Raw genomic sequence first — 26,713 nt, forward strand, 5'->3', positions numbered from 1 at the left:
ATTTCTGAAGCGCTTGCTAATCTAAGTCACTCTCTTGTGACTTAGATTAGCGGCGCCCTGCTCCGTAAACAGGGTGGCAGCCCACCCACGGAAGGCCAGTAGCCATCCCCATTCGCATGGGGACAACCAGCGTTTTCCTGGGTACGCCTCCTGCACACCCCCTGCTGAGAGTGCCACAGAGACTATGCAAGTCTCCGATCGCACCCGCAGTGAAGGCCTGCACATGCGTATAAGTGATTATGTGCATGCGCAGGCCAGCTCCATCACTCACTGTTGCAAATTCGCAATGCAGTGAACTGATCAAAATGAGGGCCTTTGTGTACAAGGGGCACTAAATTGTGAATTAGGGATGCTACTAAGTTATATATGGGGCAGTACGGACAGCGATGAGGTCATGGGTTCGATTCCCACCATGGCCTTAACTGTGCGGAGTTTGTATATGCTCCCCGTACTTGCGTGTGTTTCCTCTGGGTACTCCGGTTTTCTCCCACAGTCCAAAAAATATACCGGTAGGTTAATTGGCTTCCAGCTAAATTAACCCTAGAATGTCTGTGTGTGCGTGTACATGTGCATGTGGTAAGGAATATAGATTGTAAGCTCCACTGGGGCAGGGACTGATGTGAATGTTCAAATATTCTCTGCAAAGTGCTGCGGAATATGTGTGCGCGATATAAGAAACTGGTGAGTAATAACAAATGTGTGTTGTAATGTGAAAAAGGTTGTGCTACTATATGGTTTAATTGAATTAGTGGTATATTATTGTGCAACCATGCCCCTTCCTTATGACACCACACCCTTTATTTGCGGAGCATGCCTTAGGTGTGCATTGAATATGGAAGGGCGCAAATTTAAAGTTTGCAGGGAGGCGCCGAACACCCTAGCACCGGCCCTGTTAAATGCCAAGTCATGTGGGGGATTCCTCACACTTGTTGTTGCCAAAACTCTTAGGGCCCCATTTATCATATATTTGCAGAATTGCAGCTAATATTAAGTAGCCCCCAAATGTATCTAGGAGGGACCGCAGCAGGAATCTCCAATACCTGCTGCAATCCTTCCTGCGACAGGCGCATCCCCCATAAGTTTCTATGGGGGATGTGATGCTGCCTGATGTATCAATATAGGGCAGGTTTGCTTCAGGTCCCACGATTACCACCATTCTAAGATGGCTATATCGGCCCATGGAAGCCTGTGCCAGCCTTGCATTCTCAGACCCCCGGCACCCAGCAAAGCAGATTGCAAGGATAGGTTCCTTTCAGAGCTCTTGTCCATGCACCTACAGGGATATTCATTCAGCCAAAAGGATCGTGGCCATTAGATCCAGCCCAGATCACAATGCATATGCTATCCTATAGTAAATGGCCCCTCAGTAACATCTAGTCATGTACATAACTAAAAGTGAGCCGTTACTTACCACGATACATTGCAGCAATTCCAGGCGGTAAATAGCAATTCCTGCTATCCAGTATTCTGTGCTCCAGCGATGTGGTCTCCTCATACTGTCCCCTCTGTGGTGCTTGGAGACAGCCAGCGGGTCCCTTTTGCTCATGCGCCGGAGGTACGGAAAAAGGTTGAGGGGGCAGAGTAAGCGCCGGGTCGAAGGGCAGATAGCAGCGGGCATTGAGCTTCCTTGATTTCTCTTTGCAGGACAAATGACGCCATCCTGGGATAGCGCATCTGTACTCAGTTTTGAAGGAACAGCCCTGTTTTTTGGGGACTGTCCCACCCACGCGTCACAGTGTCTGGAGGTGGGGGGCATTTGGAAATCCCCGTCACACGCTCTGCTTTTAGCACGCACACAGCATCTATTCACAGGGAAAGAGGGGGCATGTCGGCAGCTCACAGAGCGCAGGTCATGCCCCCACAGCAGCCAAAATAGAGCTTGGCCTTGCGGGAATGTCACGATTGTGGGCCATGCCTCAGAGCTGCAAGGTCACGCCCCCTAATTTTGGCACAAAAGCTTGTCCGTCAAGTCCACTGGAAAAAGTGTTAGGGGGTATGCTGTCAATTATCAGAAAAATGACAGGAGATAATTGCGCTAGTACTTTATCTTGGTCCACTTTATCTCTCTCCAAGGGTTAGTGCATAGCCATGCTTTACATGTGGTGGGACATAATAGCTGTGTTATAGAGAATACCAAATTAAAAGGTGAATGTGCTTCGTAAAAAGAGACCCTTTCTGCTACATACAGTGGTGTACAGCCCGCAGTACGGCCGTCTTGCAGTGATAGCCTGCTACATTTTTAATTATACACCACTGTATGTAGCAGATTGTACAATTTTACAATGCGATCTGGGCGGAACACTACCGCATTTCACCCCAATGTAACACCTGCCAGGGGGCTGGGACAGGGCTCCGAAAAAAAGAGCCTGTCCCTGCGATGCCTGGAGCCGGAAGCCAGGGGGTCTGTGCATGCACTCATGTTACTCACTGACACCCCCCGCGACCCTGCTGACCGCACTGCCGCTCGGGCAGTGCGATGTGTAGCCATAGGCTACAATGGGCTATCGCCATATCAGAATGGCGATAGCCCAGGGGTGCGAAGCCGGGCTTCGCATCCCCCATAGAAACCTATGGGGGATGCGGCCGGTGGTGCTGCAGGGGGGGAACGCAGCAGGGATCAGAGATTCCTGCTGCGGTCCCCTGTGATACATTAGGGGGATAGTTAATATTTGTGGTTAACCCCCGAAAACAGGTGTTTTCAGGGATTTAGCCGCAAATATTAGTTGATAAATGCGGCCCATAGTGAGATTTTTGTAGAAATTTCAAGAGGACCTGGAAATAGGTGTGTCCCACTTGTAAGCTGGTTAATTAGGAACAAATGCAATACATCCCATATGCACAGTCCAGTTGTGGTGATAGATGATGGAACTCACAGGGTTAATCAGCCAATCAGAATGGTGAAGATAAAGGCAGACAAAATGTAAAATGGAAATATATGGCTCAATGCGTTTCCCCGGATGTTGTACTCCGGTTTCCTCAGGAGCAAATGTGATATGTCCCCCGTGTGTACACAGCTTTAGGGTCTTGTGCGAGACACGCTCTACAAACGTGGGAGTTTTAATATCATCTCCAAAAATCCCATCAGCCATTACATCATCAAGGATTGGTAATATACATTCAAACATTTACAGTTGAAAACTACCCTAATTATTAGACCTCAACATGCAGCAAACATAGTTTTTTTTTTAGTTTAATGTGGAATCAGATTGCACCTGTAATTCTTAATGATTTTACTGTGTGATATTTGTATAATTTTTATTTTTATATATTAAATTATTATATATTTCCTTGAACCGTCTTGTAATCAATCAGCCAGCTCTGGCACATTTCCTCTTTTTTGCACTTCTAGTATATTCGGGAGTGACTACCCCGTGCCAGCTGCTGCTAATTGCGCAACACACAATCCTCCTTTTTCCTATCATAGAAACATCTGGCAACAAGCATGTAACCCCATGGCAACAAGCATGTCACCCCTGTGGCAACGAGCATGTAACCCCTGGCATTGATCAAGAAACCCCTAGCAACAAGCATGTAGGGCAGTAAGTCCTACCAGAGGCATTATGTGTGTAACTGGCACCTCAGGGGGCATTATATGTGTAAGTGGCACTACAGTGGGCATTAGGTGTGTAAGCGATGCTACAGGGGGCATTAGGCATGTAAGTGGCACTGCAGAGGGAGTTATGCGTGTAAGTGGTACTAAAATGCCATAGGGCGGCACAAAATGTAGAATTACGCCACTGCATGTGTAGCGTTACCCGGAAGTGTTGGAAACGCTGGCAGCTGCATCTTTTGGCATCTTCTTGCCGCTTACGTCACTACAGAAGAATGATTGGCGGCTGAGGCTCTGTCAGCAAGGGAAGGTGGTCTCTCCCAGTTAGCCCCTCCCCTGGGCCAGTGGCGCGCTGCATCCTTGCTTACCACTACTGGCTTTCTCTCCTCCCTCACATCCTAGGATGCGTAGCAACCGTTTTGTCCAGTCCTGGATTCTGCTGCGTCTGCTGTATAGTTTGGGGTTCTGCTGCGACTGCTGTATAGTTTGGGCTCCTGCCCCCGTCTGCCTCTCCTCCATTAAGGTCAGGTCACACCGTTTTGTTCCTTTCAGCTGCTGCTTAGTTGTGATGATTACACATTATTTCTTAGCATTGTATGTACTGTGTGCTTGCAGTGAGTGCTTTACTTTGCCTTTTAACCATTTAGCTGCCTCTATTGTATTATTCAGTCCTTCTAGCTCAGACTGAGTATAATTCCTGCGCAATGTCTTCCAGAGCAAGTCTCGTAAAGACACAGGGGCTTCAGTATTGCTGTCATGTGCTATTGGCCCAAGGAGCCTGCTTGGGCAGTGTATCTGACACTGGTGTTGGCTAGTAGATTATCATCTTCACCACCCCAGCAGTCTGTGGTAATGTCTACGGCCCACATAGGTTTGGTTAATACCTTGCTAGAACCACCGCGGGGGGCAGTTCATTATGTACCTCTGTTTAGAACTTGCAGCACACCTTACAGGGTAAGACTGTGAAGCGGGAAGGGGGGGGGGCTGTGCACAGAGGGGGTTCCACGTCACTGTTCCTGTGTACTTCAGATTTTGGGTCAGACTACGAGGAGACTGGTTCTATTTTGTCTGTTGAGGTATCCTCTACCCCTCTACGTGATCCTGTGTTGATGCTGACGTTTTGGTTAAGGTGGTCTATGAAGGACCCTGATCCACCTCCCAAGTCTAAAGGCCCTAATTTCAAATGTTACCTTTTTGTCTATATCTGAGTGATTGGATGAGATGTCAGAGGCTTTGAAGATGGCCAACCCCAGGTTTAATTTGCCTAAACGTCTTCCGTCCATTTACCTACTCCCGGTGGTAGATAGTTACGTGGGAAACGGCTCCACCCATGTGGCTAGACTGATTCAGACTTCCACTCTTCCTCTTCCTAATACGGTATCCCTCAAGGACTCTGCCAAAAGGAATCAAACTTATTTACAGTAATGCAGGAGCTATAGCCAGACCTGCTCTTTTTTCAGCATGGGTGACTAAGGCTTTAGGGAAATGGTCTGATGCCCTTTCGGGAGGTCTATCCACAGGTACTCCTAAAGGGGAATTAATGTAGATAAGGCTCCAACATACAGCTAGCATCTCTATACATAGGTGAGGCTGCCATTGATGCAGGCTATTGCGGCAAGACCATCCCTATGGCTTTGATCTTGGAAAGCTAGTGAAGATTTTTTGAGAGCCTTGAAAATACTCCCTTATAAGGAGTCGGTACATTTTGGTTCTGAACTCGACAAAATAGTGCCTTGCACTACTACCTTTCAGTCGAGGGCAAGGGTAGAGGTCAGTCTTTCTCTAGGTCCCAATCTCCGGTCGATAGACCTTCCAAACCAAAGGGCAACCAAATGCCTGTACTCAAAGCACACTGAAAAATCCTCCACATGATGGGGAAAGTGTCCACCTGGGGGACCCCAGGGTGGGATGCTGACTGTTATGATTTGCAGCCGTCTTGATAGAATCCATAACAGGCACCTGGGTGATAGATGTTTCATGGGGTTATGCCCTGAAGTTTCAGCATCGACTACCCAGCTCCTACTTTTCCATATATTTACCAAGGGACTTAGAAAAAAGCAAGGGCCTTAGAGAAGGACATCCAAAAACTTCTGATGTCCTTTGTCATAATCCTTGTACCTACACCTATGCCATCCTGTTCTTGGTATGTAAGCCTAACAGAACATACCTTCCCGTATTCAACCTCAACAAATTCCTGTGGCTCTGCTGATTTCAGATCGATCATCCCGGCATTTGAACCGCAGGATTTTATGGCTTCCATGGACATCCAAGATGCTTATTTACATGTTCAAATCCGGAACATCTGAGGTTTGTGCTGCAGGGGAGACAGTTTTGAGCACTACTGTTTGCACTCTCCACCTCTCCCCATTGCTTTACGAAAGTCATGGCAGTAATTGGGAGCAAGTTTTGTCGTATGTGTATCCGAAATCTACTGTACCTGGGTGACTTAATAATCATGGCTCAGTCTGCAGAAGTACTACAGGATCACCTGTCCACTCTTATGCAGTTGTTACAGGCCCATTGCTGAATTATCAACTGGTGCAAGTCCTCAATTGTTCCCACGCAGTCTATGCTGCATCTTGGAGCTCACCTGGATTGTGTTGAGCAATGAATATTCCTTCCGGGTGATCATTGCAGTCTTGCATCTGAGATCTTCTCGCAGGCAGGTGTCTGTACATGCTTCAATGTGGGTCTTGGGGTCGATGGTGTCAGTCTATGACATGGCGGAGTATGTGCCATTTCACTCCCGTCCATTACAGAGGGAGATTCTGAACAAATGGTTGGGATACCATGTCTGAATCCGGTCCCAGTGGATTGTTCTGACCCTGGCGGTATGTCTTTCCCTATCTTCATGGCTTCTGGATCGGAGACTAAAGGCAGGGAAACTGTTTTGGATATCCTTACAATGGATGCTATCCTTCAGGGGCTAGTGAGCTGTCAACAAAGCTTTCAGGGCCTTTGGACCAGGAGAGTCAGTTACCCATCAACATACTATAGTTATGGGCGGTCTTTCAAGATCTTGGTCTGGCGGCACACTTGCTTCAGGGCCATCCAGTGCAGGTACAGTCTGACAATATGACAACTGTCGCTTTTGTACATCATCAAGGCAGCACTTGCAATTGGTGTGCCATGACAGAGACCTTCCACATACTAGGGTGGGTGGAGGTAAGGATTCCAGCTCTGTCCGTGATTTTCATTCCAGGAATTCTCAATTGGCAGGTGGACTTTTTTAAGCTGTTATTCTTCATGCTGGCGAATGGGCTCTCTATCTGGAGGTGTCCCATATGCTGGTCCAAAGCTTGGGCAAGCCGAAGGTGTACCTTATGGTTTCTCACCACATTTACAAGTTTCCACTGTACAGGTCTTGTGATCCGGGAGCTTGCATGGTGGATGCCTTGTCAGGCCCGTGGCCTTTACTCTGATGTACGTGTTCCCTCCGATCTCCTAGTTTGTTACTCAGATCTACAGTCTCTCTCCGTAGAACCTCCAGTATGCCTACCTCTGTGCCTGGACCTTTTTAGCCAGGGCACTTGTCTACATTTGGCCTTCCATGTCTGGCTTTGACTGGGTGTCACTTGAAACCTCCCTGTTGAGAGCCAGGAGGTTGTCTACTAGGGTCATCTGTACTATGCTCTGAGTCCACAAACCACCATTGACTGGTGCAAATTACAGGACTTTGAAGGCTTAATTTTCCTGGTGTTCTGTATGGAGCCTTAAATAACTTTCTCACATCTTGGATTTTGTCTTTCCTTCAAAAGGCGTTAGAGGCAGGTTTATGGCTTTCTCTGAAAGTCAAGATTTTGGCAATATCTATCCTTTTCCATAGGAAACTTGCTTTGTTGCTGGCTGTTCGCACATTTCTTCAGGGTTTGCTTCACATTTAGCCACCTTTTTGTTCCTCTGTTTGAGCCTCTGTGTTGTGTGGACCTGCCTCGTCATACGTGGTAGACAATTTTTCTACTGGCCATTGCTTCAGCTAGGAGGGTCTCTGATCTTTCGGCCCTCACCTGCCGTTCCCCCTTTTTTTTAATTTTTCACCCGAATTATGGCTGTTCTCAGGACCAGACCAGGTCACCAGCCTAAGTTATTAGCTGGGAAAAGGGGAAAGGGGGGGTTTGTCTATGCACTAGCGTCACTGGCAATTCCACTAAACAGAGTGTGTGTCTATGTATATAAGTAGTTCCACAATACGAAAATATATGATTAGATACTCGCGTATCTGTCAATTAACTGTGTGGAGGTGCTCCCTAGAGAGTGATATGATACTACGGAGAAGAAAAGAAGAAGAACTCTCTCTTTTTTAGGGGCACAACTTGGTTTTTGTAAGTATAGTTAAAAATTAACTTTTATTGGGTTCTTAATTAAAATATTGCGAGTCAACCATAAGGACAAGTACAGTTTTACATACAAACATTAAACATATAGCACATGTCAAAGAGACTCTGTCTTCTAGACAAAAAAGAGAAAAAGAATTTCTATATAAAGGTTACAGTTGCTGTCTGTGCAATCGCTTTGGGGTTTCAGAAAAAGCTATTTACCCAAAGAATATTTTACCAGTATTACATACATATACACAACATATAACTCCTGTCAAGAGAGATTTTCTCTATTGGACAGGACAAAAAAGAAAAAATTGTAACAGTCGCTGTTGCTGTAAATGTATAATTAGTAGCTACTGTACTTATATATAATTTAGCTACGTGCGCTTGATCGTAAGCTAGCGAAAATATACCTTATAAGAATTATTAAATATGCTTCAAATGTGGTATGGTCCCACTTGTTATTGTTGCATCAAATTACTGAGATACTTCAAATGGTAACATCCAAACAAAGAATTGCTAAGTTACTATAAATAGTAACACAAAACAGAGATTTTTAGAACAATGTTGCCATGCTGTTTGCCAGCACAGTATCCTGTTACTATGTAGTCTTGTAGTTACTGATATTACACTGTGATGCTGCAAACAACAATAGCACATATATCAGGAGTTTGTGGTTATGTTACAGTACAATTTGTCAGTCTAATGTCTCACCAATGTCCTTTGGTTGCCAGTGTTTAGTCACCACAACCCTAGCATTTGTTTCAAATAACTAGACAATGCTCATATGACAAAGTGTTTCAAAGTATATAACGGACTGCTATTCTGTATGATCCCAAACACCTGACACTCGAGGGAGAGGTATCCCTGATATCAGGAAGCCAGATTTATGTCATAGATAGAAGAGGCTGGATATCTAATAGATGCAACAACCTGTCAGTATGTAATCCTCTATTATGTAAAAGCGGTCTTCCTGTTAACACATTCAGTATCCCAGAAAAGTGACGAACAATAAATGTAATGAAATCAACATCAGTGCCGTATGTGGCTATTAATCTTTGGGCCCCTTCCTTATTTAAGGATATCGGAGCATCACTCCTTTAGAACTTTGGTGAATCTAAACAAAAGGATGCCTTCTTGTGCTACAGTGTATTGATATTTGGTGGATTAGTAGATTAGGGCTCAATAATCAATTGGAGAAAAGTTATCAGAAAAGAAAAGAAAAAAGAGCAGGAAGGAAAATCTCCTTTAAACCGCTGCCACTGCTATCGCTTGCAGGGGGATCCACCTGTGCTTTTGTTGCAAGTGAGCGAGTGCATGCAGGTTTATTTCGCCCAACTGGAGGAGTCAGAAGGCTTCTGCTTTTGGGGCTTGGCGTGAAACCCCCTGGTTAACACTGGGTCATTGCAGGGGAGTTAGACACCCATAAGTCCCAATGAGAGAGCCCAGAAAAATTATAGGTATAGTATATCAAGGGTAATACCTCTACCTAGTCACGGGTGCTGCTTTTTACCCATGTACCATAGGCATTGGTGGGAAAATGAGCGACCCCTGACCAGGGAGGGAGAACCAGAAAAAAGTGTGACTCTGATAAGCCTCACTTATAGTCTGAAAATTTGAAGGGGAAAAAAAGGGAGAAGAAAATATGTCGTACTGCAGCAGATATTTCAGCTTAGGGTACTATGTTTAAATAACTCCAGATGCAGTAATTGTCTTACACTGTAGACACTAAATAGGCATATATTTGTTTTATTTTATGAAATCCACAATGAGGAATAATTTCCCAATGCCCATGTCAATTAGTACAAACAAGGGCTGAGGTCAGGATAATATTTGTGTGCTATAATGCCGCCTCAGTAGCAGGTTTGCATTTTGCTGAGTAGTACTCACTGGCAGTTTGAGGCTCCGTTAATTACAACATATATGGCACAGTTACAATTTAAAGACAGTGCTTAATTGGCTATAGTCCAATGCAAAGAAAACACAAGAATGCTTCTACACATTTAAGCTTATGTATCATGGACATGTAGACACTGTGTCGATTGCAATTTTGGTGAGCCAAAAGGCAGCCAGTATACTTATCTCACTCTCTGCAACCTGCCAATGGACTGTCAGATATACCCAAAAGGGCTCCCGGTCAGATCTTGTATGAGGCGGGTGTCGGGGGGACAGTTAACTGTTCATTTGCGGCTGTCCAGAAGAAATTACCCCTGTAGATCTCTGTAATAAGCCGGGATCCCTGTGCGGTTACCCTGCAGCTCTAGGAAGCGCACACGTGGGCTGAGGATTAGCCCGTCTCTATCCCGCTCGGGGAGAGGAATAGTTGCCGGTTCCTTCTCACTGGTGTGGAGCGCAGTTGATGTATGCCGCTCAGGGCGGTAGCTGGATGACACGGAGTTCACTGTCCCGTACAGGGAGAGGGGTGATAGCCGGTTACCTGGTACATATATGGGGCGCAACTGATGTATACCGCTCAATGCGGTAGCTGATTGACAAGGGTTCAGACGGCCGTTTCGCTGTCGCTTCGTCAGTGTGGGAGTGTCCCACTAATGTTGGTTATATTGGGTCAGAGGGCCAATGGGAAAAATCCCTCATTGTCGGGCTGCATGATTAATTCAGGCGCATTTAATGAATTAACTGGTTGCATGGGCAGGGCCGCCAAGAGAAATCCTGGGCCCCGGTACAAGAACTTCCTGGGGCCCCCATGGACGGAGCTCCCCACACACTCTGCGGACCTGTTGTTACGCCACTGCTTCCAAGGTGGATACACGTACAAAAATTTACACTGTAATGCCTATTACACATGTCACACACCCATTACATATTATACCACATGCCATAATGCTCATTACGCGTTATGCCACACACCGTAATGCTCATTGCATATTAGGGGGTTAACATGCTCCTTGCTATGGGATTAACCTGCTCTGCCAGGGGTTAACATTCTCTGCCAGGGGATAACATGCTCTTTGTCATGGGATTAACCTGCTCTGCCAGGGGTTACATGCTCTGCCAGGGGTTACATGCTCTTTGCAAAGGGTTACATGCTCTGCCCGGAGTTACATGCTCTGCCAGGGGATAACATGCCCTTTGCCATGGGATTAACCTGCTCTGCCAGGGGTTACATGCTCTGCCAGGGGTTACATGCTCTGCCAGGGGTTAACATGCTCTGCCAGGGGTTAACATGCTCTGCCAGGGGTTACATGCTCTGCCAAGGGTTTAACATGCTCTGCCAAGGGATTAACCTGCTCTGCAAGGGGTAACATGCTCTGCCAAGGGATTAACCTGCTCTGCCAAGGGATTAACCTGCTCTGCCAAGGGATTAACCTGCTCTGCCAGGGGTTACTGTACATGCTCTTTGCAAATGATTTAAACATACCCTCCAACATGGCCCATTCCATTAGGTACAAAATGCTCTGTTTCTGGACTTCCCTGCCAGTGGCAGTTGCATAGTGGGGTTTTAGCACAGTCCAAAATTCAAAAAGGGGAGCCACATATACCGCCACCCCAAACATCACTGTCCTGGACTCACTGGCAGTTGATGTGACTCCCTCTCTTTGAATTTTGGACTGTGCTGGAGTCCCACTTCTGTAACTGCCACTGGCAGGGAAGTCCAGGAACAGAGCATTTTGTACCTAATGGAATTGGTCATGTTGGAGGGTAGGTATACATGCTCTGCCATGGGTTACATGCTTTGCCAGGTGTTAACATGCTCCTTGCCATGGATTTACATGCTCTGCAATGGGTTACGTGCTTTGCCAGGGGTTAACGCGCTTGTTTCCATGGAGTTACAGTACATGCTCTACCAGGGGTTACATGCTGACTTCCAGAGTTAGATCTCAGCCCTAGCAACATGCAGGGAGGCAGCAGACACAGAGCAACCAGCCACCCACCTTCCACCTTGGAACACAGTGACCTAGGCATGGCTGGGGAACCAGGTCTGGGACTGCCGGGCTGGAGACATGGCACCGGCACCTGCTGCTGCTAATGGCAGCTGGGATGGGGAGTGGGGCGGGCTGGATTCTGCGGAGTGGGTGGTACTCCCGCGGGAGGTGGCCTCTCTCTAACCCAGCTCTTCCCGGCACCCAGGGACTACCTACCCTAAGTATCCCTCTGTCATCAAGCCACGGTAAACTCCAAAGTCACGTGGCTAGCTTTCAGCAGGCCCTGGAGTCGGAGAGCGGAACAACGCTCAGAAGAACCTCTGTGATGCTGCTGCCATCCCACTCCAGCCCACATCCGCACTCCCAATGCCGCCGCTGAACAGCTGACTCTGGTGCACTCAGACCTGGTGGACTTGCCACCAAATAAAAGAAAACCTTTGTGTCCAGACCAGGGTCCCCCTGACAGGCCTGGGTAAATTGTACCTCCCCACCCACCTCTCGGGACCCCTGCCAATATCGCTACAATAAGATGCAGAAAACATAAAGGGACACATCTGTACACACGAACACACTCACATAGGGCCCAATTCAGGCCTAATCGAATGGCTGCAAATTCACACTGCTGACAATTATCAATGTACTGTGCATGCCTATGGGCTTCAATGCGTGTGTGCGATTTCATCCAGCAATGAAGTCCAGCTACAGTACTTTTTCTATTAGCAGTCCTTCACAAGGTGATTAATAAGAAGCTGGTGCTGGTAGGGCTGTTAGCCGACCATTAATTGGGAGTGTTAAGTAAAGCTCTAACCATGAAAAAAAAAAATGGGAGTGTCAGAGTTAGCACAGAAGTGCCCAAGCCTGTTAAGGAAGGGTTTTGATGACAACTCAAGTAAATCCCTGGCTACAGAGCTCACGATCAGTGGTAACCAGTGAAAAAAATCATTCCATAGTGAGAATCTCACAAATGGATTTACTGTAAACATTTTTGCTCAGGTTAGCAGCAGTACACATCTATTAACACAGCATGCACATTAATTCACAAGGTGGGATTTCACTATAGTGGAGGGGCTTTCACCTGATTACCCCCATACTGTATATTTATAGACCTACAAATATAGACATATAAATATAGTGTTCACTCTAGGATTTTTTAGGGCAGGGTGCTGCCCACCAAGCTCCGCTCTCATACACTCGCAGCTGCAGCGGCGGAGGCGCCGGGGAACACCGGAGGGCTGAGAGGGGCAGGCCATTCAGCACAGCAGGCAGCAGGAAGAGCGGCAGATAACAAAGTACTGTCAGCGCTGTGGTGGGTTCTGGAAGTGCACATATTACCGCACAAAGTAAGGGCATATCACCTGAAGGTGTATATCACCTGAAGAAATTGTCGTATTAACAAGATGCTGCATTAAGTGATTTTTTTGGGACAAGCCGCTAGGAGTGCCGCCCCTCCCCAATCTATTGTACAATTTGTATGCTGGCATCCAGTGCAGCAGTTTCAAAACAGAGAAAGACAGATTCCTCCCCCCCCCCCCCCCCCCTAACAAAGCTATATATATATCGTTATCAAGACGACATGTAGCCTGTGAATATAGGTATCTATATTCACAGGCTACATGTCATCTTGATAACGATGCTGCGGGCATCGAAACGTTGACTGGTATTCATGTACCCTGATGTATCGTTTTGACATGCTTTCAATGCTTCACTAAAAATCTTGTTGAAAAGACCCCTGGAGTGACACTGCTTTGTACTCTTGTTGTTCCATACCACTGGAGGCACCCGGGGCAGCAGTATTATATCTACAAGGAGTGCCGAATCTTTCTTGCATCTCTATCTCTATCTCTATATAGAACAATAATAGGCGGCACTCCAAGGATTTTCAAAAGGCTTTTAGTATTGGAAACAGACACCAACGTTTCGGGGCTCTGGCACCCCTTTGTCAAGGTGGGTGAAATACAGTGAATGTACATTCACTATATTTCACCCACCTTGACAAAGGGGCGCCAGAGCCCCGAAACGTTGGTGTCTGTTTCCAATACTAAAAGCCTTTTGAAAATCCTTGGAGTGCCGCCTATTATTGTTCTACCTACCTTGATTGTTTGAAGGGCACCGAGGTTCAGTGTTTGGAGAGGGGAGAGTGCCAGACCGCATCCAGCCTGTGTATATATATATATATATATATATATATATATATATATATATATATATATATATATATATATATATATATATATATATTCTGATTCTCCGGCACTCTGGACCCCTCCCTGGGCAACTTGCTGGGGTGCCTTCCTCTGGGAGAACTAGTCCCTTACAGATAGCGGGCTGGAGGGGTGGCACTCACAGACTGCACATTAGGACTTGAAACGGTGTAACAAGTGCATTTAATGATAACGTTTCGGAGAGCTAGTCCCCTTCATCAGATTGCTGACAGAGTGATAAAAACAATAATAAATAGGGACACTTACCAATCCATGCTGGGCGCGCCGCGGTCCCGTCTGCGCTGTCTGCCTCCGTCCATAGCCTGTCACGCAGACTTCCGGCAGTTGGAGGCAGCCGCCTACAACACGTCACTTCTGCCAGAAGTCTGCATGACAGGCGCTGGACGGAGATGGAGGCGGATGGCGCAGATGGGACCGCGGCGCACCCGGCATGGATTGGTAAGTGTCCCTATTTATATATATATATTATATATTTATTATATAATATATATATATTTATTATATATATATATATATATATATATTATTTATAATATATATATATATATAATATATGTGTGTACATAAAATATTAATATAATATATTCATTTATTTATGCAGATAAATCATACTGTAGGTATTAAGACAGCCCAGGCAGAGGAGACAAATGCACTTACAATTATAGTGAGCTCAGCTCTGAGCTCCTCCGGGACGGCTCCACTGCAGCTTCCCCTTCCTGGTGTCCGACAAGGAGTCCCACCGTGACCACAACAAGCAGGCTGCAGCATCCGGTAACTCACACACAGGAGACCTGCAAGATGATGTCATCATCATCTCGCCAGAGTCACCCGGAAGCTCCGCAGTGGTGGAGCGCCGCGTCTGCACGCTGACTGCACACACTAGTGAAGTGACAGTCAGCCACAGTAGCTAGCACCCGCTCGCCGAGCCTCTCCTGCTTCGTTCTACCGCCGCCCACGCTCCCACTTTACAGAACTGCGCTGCGCAGCGGCAGCCATTGCTAAAAAAAAACGTTAAAAAAAAGTGGGTTTTTTTGTGTGTGTCCTCGGACCCGGGCCCCCTGATAGGCCCGGGCCCAGGTAAAATGTACCCGCCCCCCTCCCCTCTCGGCGGCCATGTGCATGGGTGGTTAAGTGATCCTACACCTGAGAGTTAGGTAATTTTATTTGAACTTATGTACTACAGCTTAATGTGGTTTGTCTATTTGTTATGATGAATTAAACAGCAGTGCACCTAAAATGAATAATATTGAATAACAATAAGATTAGTGCAATTTACGGTGTCATGGTAGTCGTATAAATAGAAAGTGAATAATGAAAGGAAAAGGGGGAACTAGTTGTGTCAATTACGTGATATAGTGTGCGTTAGGGGGTGAAAAAATTATTAGGAAGGACATATGCAGTGTATTAGAATTTTGGACGAATCTGGCTCCTGATAAATCAGAATGGTGCACTTTGTATGTGGCTACTAATAGTATAAATAAATACTGTATGTAACAAGAAAAAAAGGGGAGGAGGGAGGGGAGGAAATAAAACTGAAGTGACAAACGTGATAACAAAATATTTATTGTGAAAAAATAAAAAGTGATAAAACAAGGTGAATGGGTATAGTGCTAGTGTCTGATTAGGTGAGTACTGGTGCAACTGCTGTTAATTAACTAGCTATTAATATGCATTGACTGATTTTGTATGAATGCCATATTACATGAATTTGAATATTAACCATTTTGTTGGTTTTTCATTTTTTGCTTTTTTAAATTTTATTATATTTTTTTATATTTTAATAAATGATTTTATATGTTTTTATGTTTGTTTATTACTTTTAGAATTTTTTTAATTTTTATATATAAATTTTTCTGGAAGAACTTGCCTCAGAAACAGCTGCAGATACTGACTCTATAACCACGAGTAGAGACATTCTGAAAAAGAAGAGTAACTTCACACCCACCACTAACATCTGTCCGGAGGTAAAAATATTTATGGATTTGGTCTCTAGAGACATGGATCTCCTATATTTCAAAACAAAGGAGAAAAGAACTATCTCAGAAGACAATCTTACACGAGATGAAAGGATGACATTGGCTGAGATAAGCAAATGGGATGACATCCTTATAAAATCCTCAGACAAGGGTGGGAACGTGGTCATCTGGCCAAAGGATCAATATATGAAAGAAGCTATGAGGCAACTCCAGGATAAAACATGCTATCAGCTACTCATGTTCAATCCCACAGACAGCTACAAAATCCTGTACAATAGGATCATTGACGAAGCAAGTCGATTAGGTACCATTACCAAAACAGAACATCTTTTTCTCAAAATTGAACATCCCAAAGTGCCAACCTACTATATGCTGCCTAAGGTACACAAGAGCCTTAATACTCCTCCAGGAAGGCCAATAGTATCTGGAATAGGGGGGCTCCTGGAACAGGCAAGCATTTTTTGCGACCATCACCTGAGACATCATGTGTTAGCGCTAACATCATATGTTCAGGACACGGGTGATGTTCTTAGGAAAATCAGTGATGTGGAATTAGGACAGGACCAGTACTTGGTGACGTTGGACGTCGAATCGCTATATACTAGCATTAACCATCATCAAGGCCTTGAAGCAATCCGGTATTTTCTGGACATTGAGGGTAGAGACGAATTCAAGACCTTTCTCCTCACTCTGTTGGATTTCATCTTACACAGAAACTATTTTACGTTCGATGATAAATTTTTCCTGCAGACCCGAGGGACAGCTATGGGCGCGGCGTGTGCGCCCACTTACGCCAATCTGTTCCTCGGGTGGTGGGAGAGGGAATTCGTTTTTTCTGAGAACAATGAGAGGTTCACTAACCATGTGACTACATGGATAAGGTATATAGATGATATACTCTTCATATGGCATGGAGAAGAACAAGAACTTATGGAATTCATCTTAAGCCTTAATAACAACACACTGAACCTCAAATTAACTCATAACATCAGTAAAAAAGAGGCCATTTTTCTAGATCTTCATATCTATACCAATGATACAGGGCAGCTCCATACAGAATTGTATAGAAAGGAAACCTCCACCAATAACCTGTTACATCAACGGAGTTCACACTTCCCCCCTACAGTCAAGAACCTGCCGAAAGGCGAATTCTTAAGACTGCGACGAAATTGTACTACTAGGGAAATGTTCATCTCCAAAAGTGTGGATCTCTCTAATAGGTTACATGAAAGAGGCTACAGCAAACGCCTCATAAAGACGGCAAAACATCATGCACTCATTACCAACAGGGAGGACCTCATCTTTCCTAAAAACAAAGACAAAAACAAACCGGAGACAAACCCGATGGCTCTCCGCTTTGTTACAGACTTCTGTACAGAGTGGAAAGATCTACAAAAAATAGTGGTCAAACACTGGCCCATATTACAGAATGACGGAGACCTCAAAACATCACTCCCAGACAAACCCTCATTTAGCTGGAGGCGATCAAGGAATTTGAGAGATAGATTGGTACAAAGCCATTTTTCCAGGAACCCAAGAAGAGAGCCCAAAATACGAGGCACATATCCCTGTAACAAATGTAAGGCCTGTAATTACATCTCTAAAACTGACAAGGTCATGACAAGATATGGGGTTATGTATACCATTAAGCAATTTATGAGCTGCAGTACCATGGGCATTATCTATTGCTTAGAGTGCCCGTGCAAATTAAAATACGTCGGGATGACAACCAGAATGCTCAAACAGAGAGTACTGGAACACGTGAATAATATTCGTAATGCCCAGACAGACCGAGAAAAAATGAAGAAACTCACTTCTGTAGCTCGTCATTTTCTTACTTTTCATCAAGGCTCACCAGATGAACTTAAAGTATTTGGCCTCCAACACATTAGATTGGGAATAAGAGGTGGAAACTTAACCAATGAACTACTCCGGCAGGAGTGTAAATGGATATTCCAACTGGATACGGTCAGTCCACATGGACTAAATGAAAATACGAGCTATACTCCTTACCTTGAGTAACATATTCCAACAACTAAGTAAACAATGTCACATTGTCTTCTCTTTTCTCTCAACTATAACCTTGTATTTTACACAGTAAATTTCATTCTTTTTATTCATAAATTTATGGTTTTCATTTTTTTCACCTCTGTAAAATTCATATTTTTTTCATCAATGGTATGGCATCATATATATACACAAACTACCTTCAATGGCATTGTGTCCTACTATATGGTCGATTAATATCTGGCTAGAAGACCAAACAAAGAGGGCTGGACAAAATACAATATAAATACCATAGCATAACTATGCAGTTTCTAATGCTATTCATTATTAATTCTAGGAGTCATATCACTATTTGTACTACAGATTTAGGAATTAAAATAGAGTAAAAAATTTATATATAAAAATTAAAAAATTCTAAAAGTAATAAACAAACATAAAAACATATAAAATCATTTATTAAAATATAAAAAAATATAATAAAATTTAAAAAAGCAAAAAATGAAAAACCAACAAAATGGTTAATATTCAAATTCATGTAATATGGCATTCATACAAAATCAGTCAATGCATATTAATAGCTAGTTAATTAACAGCAGTTGCACCAGTACTCACCTAATCAGACACTAGCACTATACCCATTCACCTTGTTTTATCACTTTTTATTTTTTCACAATAAATATTTTGTTATCACGTTTGTCACTTCAGTTTTATTTCCTCCCCTCCCTCCTCCCCTTTTTTTCTTGTTACATACAGTATTTATTTATACTATTAGTAGCCACATACAAAGTGCACCATTCTGATTTATCAGGAGCCAGATTCGTCCAAAATTCTAATACACTGCATATGTCCTTCCTAATAATTTTTTCACCCCCTAACGCACACTATATCACGTAATTGACACAACTAGTTCCCCCTTTTCCTTTCATTATTCACTTTCTATTTATACGACTACCATGACACCGTAAATTGCACTAATCTTATTGTTATTCAATATTATTCATTTTAGGTGCACTGCTGTTTAATTCATCATAACAAATAGACAAACCACATTAAGCTGTAGTACATAAGTTCAAATAAAATTACCTAACTCTCAGGTGTAGGATCACTTAACCACCCATGCAACCAGTTAATTCATTAAATGCGCCTGAATTAATCATGCAGCCCGACAATGAGGGATTTTTCCCATTGGCCCTCTGACCCAATATAACCAACATTAGTGGGACACTCCCACACTGACGAAGCGACAGCGAAACGGCCGTCTGAACCCTTGTCAATCAGCTACCGCATTGAGCGGTATACATCAGTTGCGCCCCATATATGTACCAGGTAACCGGCTATCACCCCTCTCCCTGTACGGGACAGTGAACTCCGTGTCATCCAGCTACCGCCCTGAGCGGCATACATCAACTGCGCTCCACACCAGTGAGAAGGAACCGGCAACTATTCCTCTCCCCGAGCGGGATAGAGACGGGCTAATCCTCAGCCCACGTGTGCGCTTCCTAGAGCTGCAGGGTAACCGCACAGGGATCCCGGCTTATTACAGAGATCTACAGGGGTAATTTCTTCTGGACAGCCGCAAATGAACAGTTAACTGTCCCCCCGACACCCGCCTCATACAAGATCTGACCGGGAGCCCTTTTGGGTATATCTGACAGTCCATTGGCAGGTTGCAGAGAGTGAGATAAGTATACTGGCTGCCTTTTGGCTCACCAAAATTGCAATCGACACAGTGTCTACATGTCCATGATACATAAGCTTAAATGTGTAGAAGCATTCTTGTGTTTTCTTTGCATTGGACTATAGCCAATTAAGCACTGTCTTTAAATTGTAACTGTGCCATATATGTTGTAATTAACGGAGCCTCAAACTGCCAGTGAGTACTACTCAGCAAAATGCAAACCTGCTACTGAGGCGGCATTATAGCACACAAATATTATCCTGACCTCAGCCCTTGTTTGTACTAATTGACATGGGCATTGGGAAATTATTCCTCATTGTGGATTTCATAAAATAAAACAAATATATGCCTATTTAGTGTCTACAGTGTAAGACAATTACTGCATCTGGAGTTATTTAAACATAGTACCCTAAGCTGAAATATCTGCTGCAGTACGACATATTTTCTTCTCCCTTTTTTCCCCTTCAAATTTTCAGACTATAAGTGAGGCTTATCAGAGTCACACTTTTTTCTGGTTCTCCCTCCCTGGTCAGGGGTCGCTCATTTTCCCACCAATGCCTATGGTACATGGGTAAAAAGCAGCACCCGTGACTAGGTAGAGGTATTACCCTTGATATACTATACCTATAATTTTTCTGGGCTCTCTCATTGGGACTTATGGGTGTCTAACTCCCCTGCAATGACCCAGTGTTAACCAGGGGGTTTCACGCTAAGCCCCAAAAGCAGAAGCCTTCTGACTCCTCCAGTTGGGCGAAATAAACCTGCATGCACTCGCTCACTTGCAACAAAAGCACAGGTGGATCCCCCTGCAAGCGATAGCAGTGGCAGCGGTTTAAAGGAGATTTTCCTTCCTGCTCTTTTTTCTTTTCTTTTCTGATAACTTTTCTCCAATTGATTATTGAGCCCTAATCTACTAATCCACCAAATATCAATACACTGTAGCACAAGAAGGCATCCTTTTGTTTAGATTCACCAAAGTTCTAAAGGAGTGATGCTCCGATATCCTTAAATAAGGAAGGGGCCCAAAGATTAATAGCCACATACGGCACTGATGTTGATTTCATTACATTTATTGTTCGTCACTTTTCTGGGATACTGAATGTGTTAACAGGAAGACCGCTTTTACATAATAGAGGATTACATACTGACAGGTTGTTGCATCTATTAGATATCCAGCCTCTTCTATCTATGACATAAATCTGGCTTCCTGATATCAGGGATACCTCTCCCTCGAGTGTCAGGTGTTTGGGATCATACAGAATAGCAGTCCGTTATATACTTTGAAACACTTTGTCATATGAGCATTGTCTAGTTATTTGAAACAAATGCTAGGGTTGTGGTGACTAAACACTGGCAACCAAAGGACATTGGTGAGACATTAGACTGACAAATTGTACTGTAACATAACCACAAACTCCTGATATATGTGCTATTGTTGTTTGCAGCATCACAGTGTAATATCAGTAACTACAAGACTACATAGTAACAGGATACTGTGCTGGCAAACAGCATGGCAACATTGTTCTAAAAATCTCTGTTTTGTGTTACTATTTATAGTAACTTAGCAATTCTTTGTTTGGATGTTACCATTTGAAGTATCTCAGTAATTTGATGCAACAATAACAAGTGGGACCATACCACATTTGAAGCATATTTAATAATTCTTATAAGGTATATTTTCGCTAGCTTACGATCAAGCGCACGTAGCTAAATTATATATAAGTACAGTAGCTACTAATTATACATTTACAGCAACAGCGACTGTTACAATTTTTTCTTTTTTGTCCTGTCCAATAGAGAAAATCTCTCTTGACAGGAGTTATATGTTGTGTATATGTATGTAATACTGGTAAAATATTCTTTGGGTAAATAGCTTTTTCTGAAACCCCAAAGCGATTGCACAGACAGCAACTGTAACCTTTATATAGAAATTCTTTTTCTCTTTTTTGTCTAGAAGACAGAGTCTCTTTGACATGTGCTATATGTTTAATGTTTGTATGTAAAACTGTACTTGTCCTTATGGTTGACTCGCAATATTTTAATTAAGAACCCAATAAAAGTTAATTTTTAACTATACTTACAAAAACCAAGTTGTGCCCCTAAAAAAGAGAGAGTTCTTCTTTTCTTCACCAGCCTAAGTTAGTTTTTAGGTTCCATTTGAACCAGGAAATTGTATTCTCCAGTCCTATCATGGGTTGGTGACGTCTACTGATCAGTCCTTCCTGGATGTGGCTAGGGCTCTTCGGATTTATGTGAGATGTACCAAGTAATTTGGAAGTCAGATGCACTTTTTTTTATCCTGTATGGGTTTCACAAGCATGGTTGACCTGCAACTAAGCAGACCATAGTCTGCTTGCTTCATTCTGACATTCGGCAGGCGTACCTGGACTCGTATCTACCTATTCCTGCAGGGTTCATACCACTTGGTCCATGGATGCTTCATGGGCTGTTCGTGGTGGTGCAAAAGCACAACAGATTTGCAGGGCGCCGACTTGGTCATCTGTTAACCCTTTTATTTTTTTTTGCATTTTTCTACTCATTCAATACTTTTGATTCCCAAGATTCTGCAATTGGGCAGAGTGTTCACAGTGTAGCTCAGACGTGTCCCCACCCTTAAGCTACTGCTTTAGTATGTCCCAGCATTGCCCTGTGTCTCCTGTGGAATGAAGAATAAAAGGATAATTGTCTCCCCTGTTAAATCTTTATTCGAGGTTCACAGGAGACACATGGATCCCTCCCGGTTACACCTGGTTCAGTCATAGTTTATTGTTTCTAATTTAGATTTTCCCTTTGTGTGGACTATAATGTTTGGTCTCTGGGGTTCCATTGACTTTTTGTGTGTTTTCTATTCTTTGCACCTACCTTGGGCTTGATAACAAACTGGCTGCCTAGGGTGGAGGCAGGGCATAGGGGGAGGAGAATTCTGGGCTGCTCGGTAGAGAAAGGTTTAGCCTGTTTGGAATACAAACCCTTCACCCCAGTGTCGCCCTGTGTTTCTTGTTGCCCTTGAAAGAGATTTAACAGGTAAAACATCTGTTTTTTTTCTCTCTATTGTAGATTTATATTGAAATTCTTGATGGTTGGCACCAGTATCACACAACAGAGACTGGACTGGAAACATGGATTTTAAAATTGTTTCAGAGATCCAACAAGTCTATGAATCAGATATAAGTGAACTTAAGGTATAATTTTACAATAAAAGTATTTTTAAATAATTTAAACATTCTGTTTTCTATTTGGCTCATTATTTACTGTGTTTGGCTCATTATTTATAAGAGGCAGACCATATAATGCTATATATACGGGTGGCCAATGGTCAGAAGGCTATATGCAGCCGTTCAGTAAGTTCATCCCAAAGGCCTCCCCTTAGAGCCTTAAGTAGCCACTGAATAACCCTCCCTCCTCCCCATAGCCTAAACCCAAACTGTTCTGGGACTGCTAGGCTGTGCTGGACCACCTATGAAAGCAGGCAATGGTTGCGCAGCGTCAGTAGCGGTGACGCCTGGTAGCTTCCGGATCCCACTGCTCTACTGGCAATGCACTGGAGGCCATTTTCCCTGGGGATCTTTGTAAGTAGAGGGAGGGGGGCTCTGCCTGTTGGATCATCCCCGGTCAGTGGCTTGTTTCCTCCATGAGGCTTTCTGCCGCTGGCTTCCTCCTCCCTCTCAGATGAAGAGTGACCATTGTTGCCCAGTCCTTTAGTCTGTAGCACGTGACCAGAGAGCCTGGGTTGCTGTCCCCCATGTGCCTTCCCTCCATTTCAGTTCAGGTCACACGAGTTTTCTCCTACCAGCCTCTGGCTTGGTTAGTTGAGCCTATTGCCCCATTGCTCTGCATTGTTGTAGGTACTTTGTGTTTGCAATGGCTGTTTCACTCTGCCTTTAACATTTGGTAATTATACTGTGGTTCTTTTGCCTGCACTGTACTAGTTTATGTGACTGAATAACTGTAGTGTACACAGATCCTGCATTATGTCTTCTAGAGGCAAGTCTTATAAAGGCGACAGGGTCTCCAGTCTTACTGTCATGAATGGCTTTTGCAGGTTTTTCCCCTCAGGATCAGGTTCAGGATGGCTTATGTGCAAGCTGCTTCACAGTGCAGAAGTACCCCTCAGCCTCCTCTCAGAAGCCGGCTTAGTCTGTGTCCCTGACACAGGTGACTCATTATCTTCTGCACACCACAGCAGTCTGTGGTACCATCTGTGGCAGATTACGGATTGGCTCCCCCTTTGTTGGAACCCCCATAAGTAAGTTAACAGCACACTTTGCAGGGTAAGACTGTTAAAAGGGGGACTGTACATAGGGGCGGTTCCACCTCAGATTCACAGTCTGGGTCAGACTTAGAGGAAACTGGCTGAGTCTCTTCAGATGTGGAAGTTTCCTCTACTACAGGATGCACACCTTGTATTAACGTGGAGTCACTTGTCAAGGCAGTTAGTGAAGTTTTGACTATGGAAGAGTCTGAACAGCCTCCTAAGTCAAGGGATCCTATTTTTAAGAGCTAGAAAAGTCTATTACCTATTTTCCAAAGTTGGATCAACTTGAGGAAATGTTGACAGAGGTTAAGAATACCCTCTAACCATAAATTTTGTCTTCCTAAACACCTTCCCACTCTTTACCCACTCCCTGTGTAGGATAGTAAAACAAAAATGTGTGGAGACAATGAATCCCCACTAGATGGCGCTGCCACACTTAACAAGTTTTCACAATAAGACTCTGTTAAGGTGCCCACAGACGCTACAATTGTACTGTGCTATGCGTTTTTGTCTGTACAATGGTTCTATACAATTTTTCTTCCAGCTTGCGATGCAATGTGCACTTGGATGCATGCGATGTGATGTGATGAACCCATGTTTGTAATGTTAAATTTCAGATGTAGTCTAAAAAGTATGTGCAGCACGTACTTTTTTAGACATACAATTTTAGACATACAGCATCGCACAAGCCTATTAACACCATCCAATAATTGTACATAAGATGCAATTTGTGCTTAAAAAGTACAAAACGCATTCGATAATTGATGCGTCTGTGGGCACCTTTAGAGATATAAATTGCTTTTTAAATATATATATATATATATATATATATATATATATATATATATATGACATACAACACAGAACATATAAGGTAGCTTAAACACGGGCTGGCTATGAGGCTTAGGCTGCATGTATATTTTTCATGAGACAATAAAGCTTTTGAGCAAATATTTACAAGGGAGTGGACATCCATTGTGGAAACATAAAGCAGTCCTTGCTCAGATATAGGACCTGGTATCCATACCCAGCCGATTAAAGAGTGACAATCCATGTGGACTGGTAAATATTTGCTCAAAAGCTTTATTGTCTCATGAAAAATACACATGCAGCCTAAGCCTCATAGCCAGCCCGTGTTTAAGCTACCTTATATGTTCTGTGTTGTATGTCTAGTATGTCTTATTTGAGTGTAATTATTTATATGTAAAAATGTGCATTTATTGATCTTATATACCATGGTTTTTTTATTAAACTAAAAGTATTTAAAAAGCAATTTATATCTCTAACAGAGTCTTAAGGTGCCCATACACTAGTAAGATTTATCTTCAGATCTGGCTGGTTGGAACAAAAACATGGTTATGGATGAGTGACAGTTTGTCAGTGTTCCAGCATTTCCAAGCAAATGGTCAACTGTCATTTGCTCTCATCCATAACCAGGTTTTTGTTCCAACCAGCCAGATCTGAAGATAAATCTGCGTGTGTATGGCCACCTTTATTGTGGAAACTTGTTAAGTGTGGCAGCGCCATCTAGTGGGGATTCATTGTCTCCACACATTTTTGTTTTATTTGGCTTCACAGAGAAACACAATCTCTCTGATAAGGTGGCAGCAGCCATACTTTGAATTATAAATTAGATATTGGATGTTATCTTAGATCCCCCGGTACAATCAGCCAGCGCTACTGAGTGATTTATTCACTCTTCCCCCCCATCTTGTCTTTCCTGTGTAGGATAAGGCTAAGTAGGAGACTACTCTCCCAGTGGATGCATGTGTGGCTCATTTAGTCATATTGTCCACTCCCAATTCCTAGTACGGCCTCCCTTAAGGACACGGCTGATAAGCTTGAGAACTTTTTAAAGCTGATCTATTGTCATGCGGGAGCGATCTCTAGGCCAGCTCTGTCCACAGATTAGGTTGCAAAGGCAATAGAAGATTGTCCAGATGCCCTTTCTGAAGGTCTTTCTGCATTTACTCATCGGGAAGAATTGCTTATAGTGGATAACATTCAACAGACATCATAATAGGTGAAGCGCCATTGATTCGGGCACTCTGGCTTCACAGGTTTCTGTCTCTACTGTTGGGGATAGAAGATCATGGTGGCTCCAGTCCTAGAAGGCAGACTTGAACTCTGAAAGGTCCTTATCACTGCCTTATGGATCTGTCCTTTTTGGTTCTGTGCTAGATACAATTGTGGAGGCCTCTAAGATGGTCTTTCTGCCCTTAATTTCTTGCGCACTAGCCCATACCACTACCTTTCGGACCCAGGGTGGGGGTCAGTTTCTCTAAATCTCAGCCGCCACTCACTAGACCTTCCAAGCCAAAGGCCACAAGCAGCCCTTGTCTACCAGATAACTGAACTCTAAGGATACAAGTCCTCCGATTGAATGAGACAGCCTCCACCTGTGGCCCTCCAGATTGGGAGGTTTGCTGTTGCCGTTTTTGGCGGGAAATCACAAATGACACCTGGGTTATCAACATGGTCTAAAAAGGCTACACCCTCAGCTTACCACGTTGACCACCTAGCTCTATTTTTATATAATTTGAACTGGGGGACTTTATGGCATCCAGGATGTGTATCTGCATTTGTCTATCTGTCCAGAACATCAGTGTTTCCTAAGGTTAACTGCTAAGGAACGGCATTTTTAATTTCAAGCACTCCCATTTGGTCTCCACTGCTCCTAGTGTTTTCACAAAGGTGAGGGGGGGGGGGGTGTCTTCGACGACAGGGTATCAGGATACTGGAAAATCTGGACAACCTGCTGATTATGGAAAATCTGGACAACCTGCTGATTATTGCACAGTCCACAGAGGTGCTCAAGGAAT

General features: G+C 43.8%; 1 long non-coding RNA gene across 1 annotated transcript in view; it reads left to right on the forward strand.

The window, feature by feature from the left end:
• LOC146057692 (uncharacterized) overlaps positions 1-26,713 on the forward strand; it is a 35,063-nt gene that overhangs the window by 1,219 nt on the left and 7,131 nt on the right. The window contains exon 2 of the long non-coding RNA XR_014469765.1: positions 22,694-22,818. This is a non-coding gene — a long non-coding RNA (uncharacterized LOC146057692). The remainder of the gene's footprint in view (positions 1-22,693; positions 22,819-26,713) is intronic.

This window comes from Crinia signifera, chromosome 2, assembly GCF_055691185.1.
Source record: "Crinia signifera chromosome 2, ASM5569118v1, whole genome shotgun sequence".
Lineage (NCBI taxonomy): Eukaryota > Metazoa > Chordata > Amphibia > Anura > Myobatrachidae > Crinia > Crinia signifera.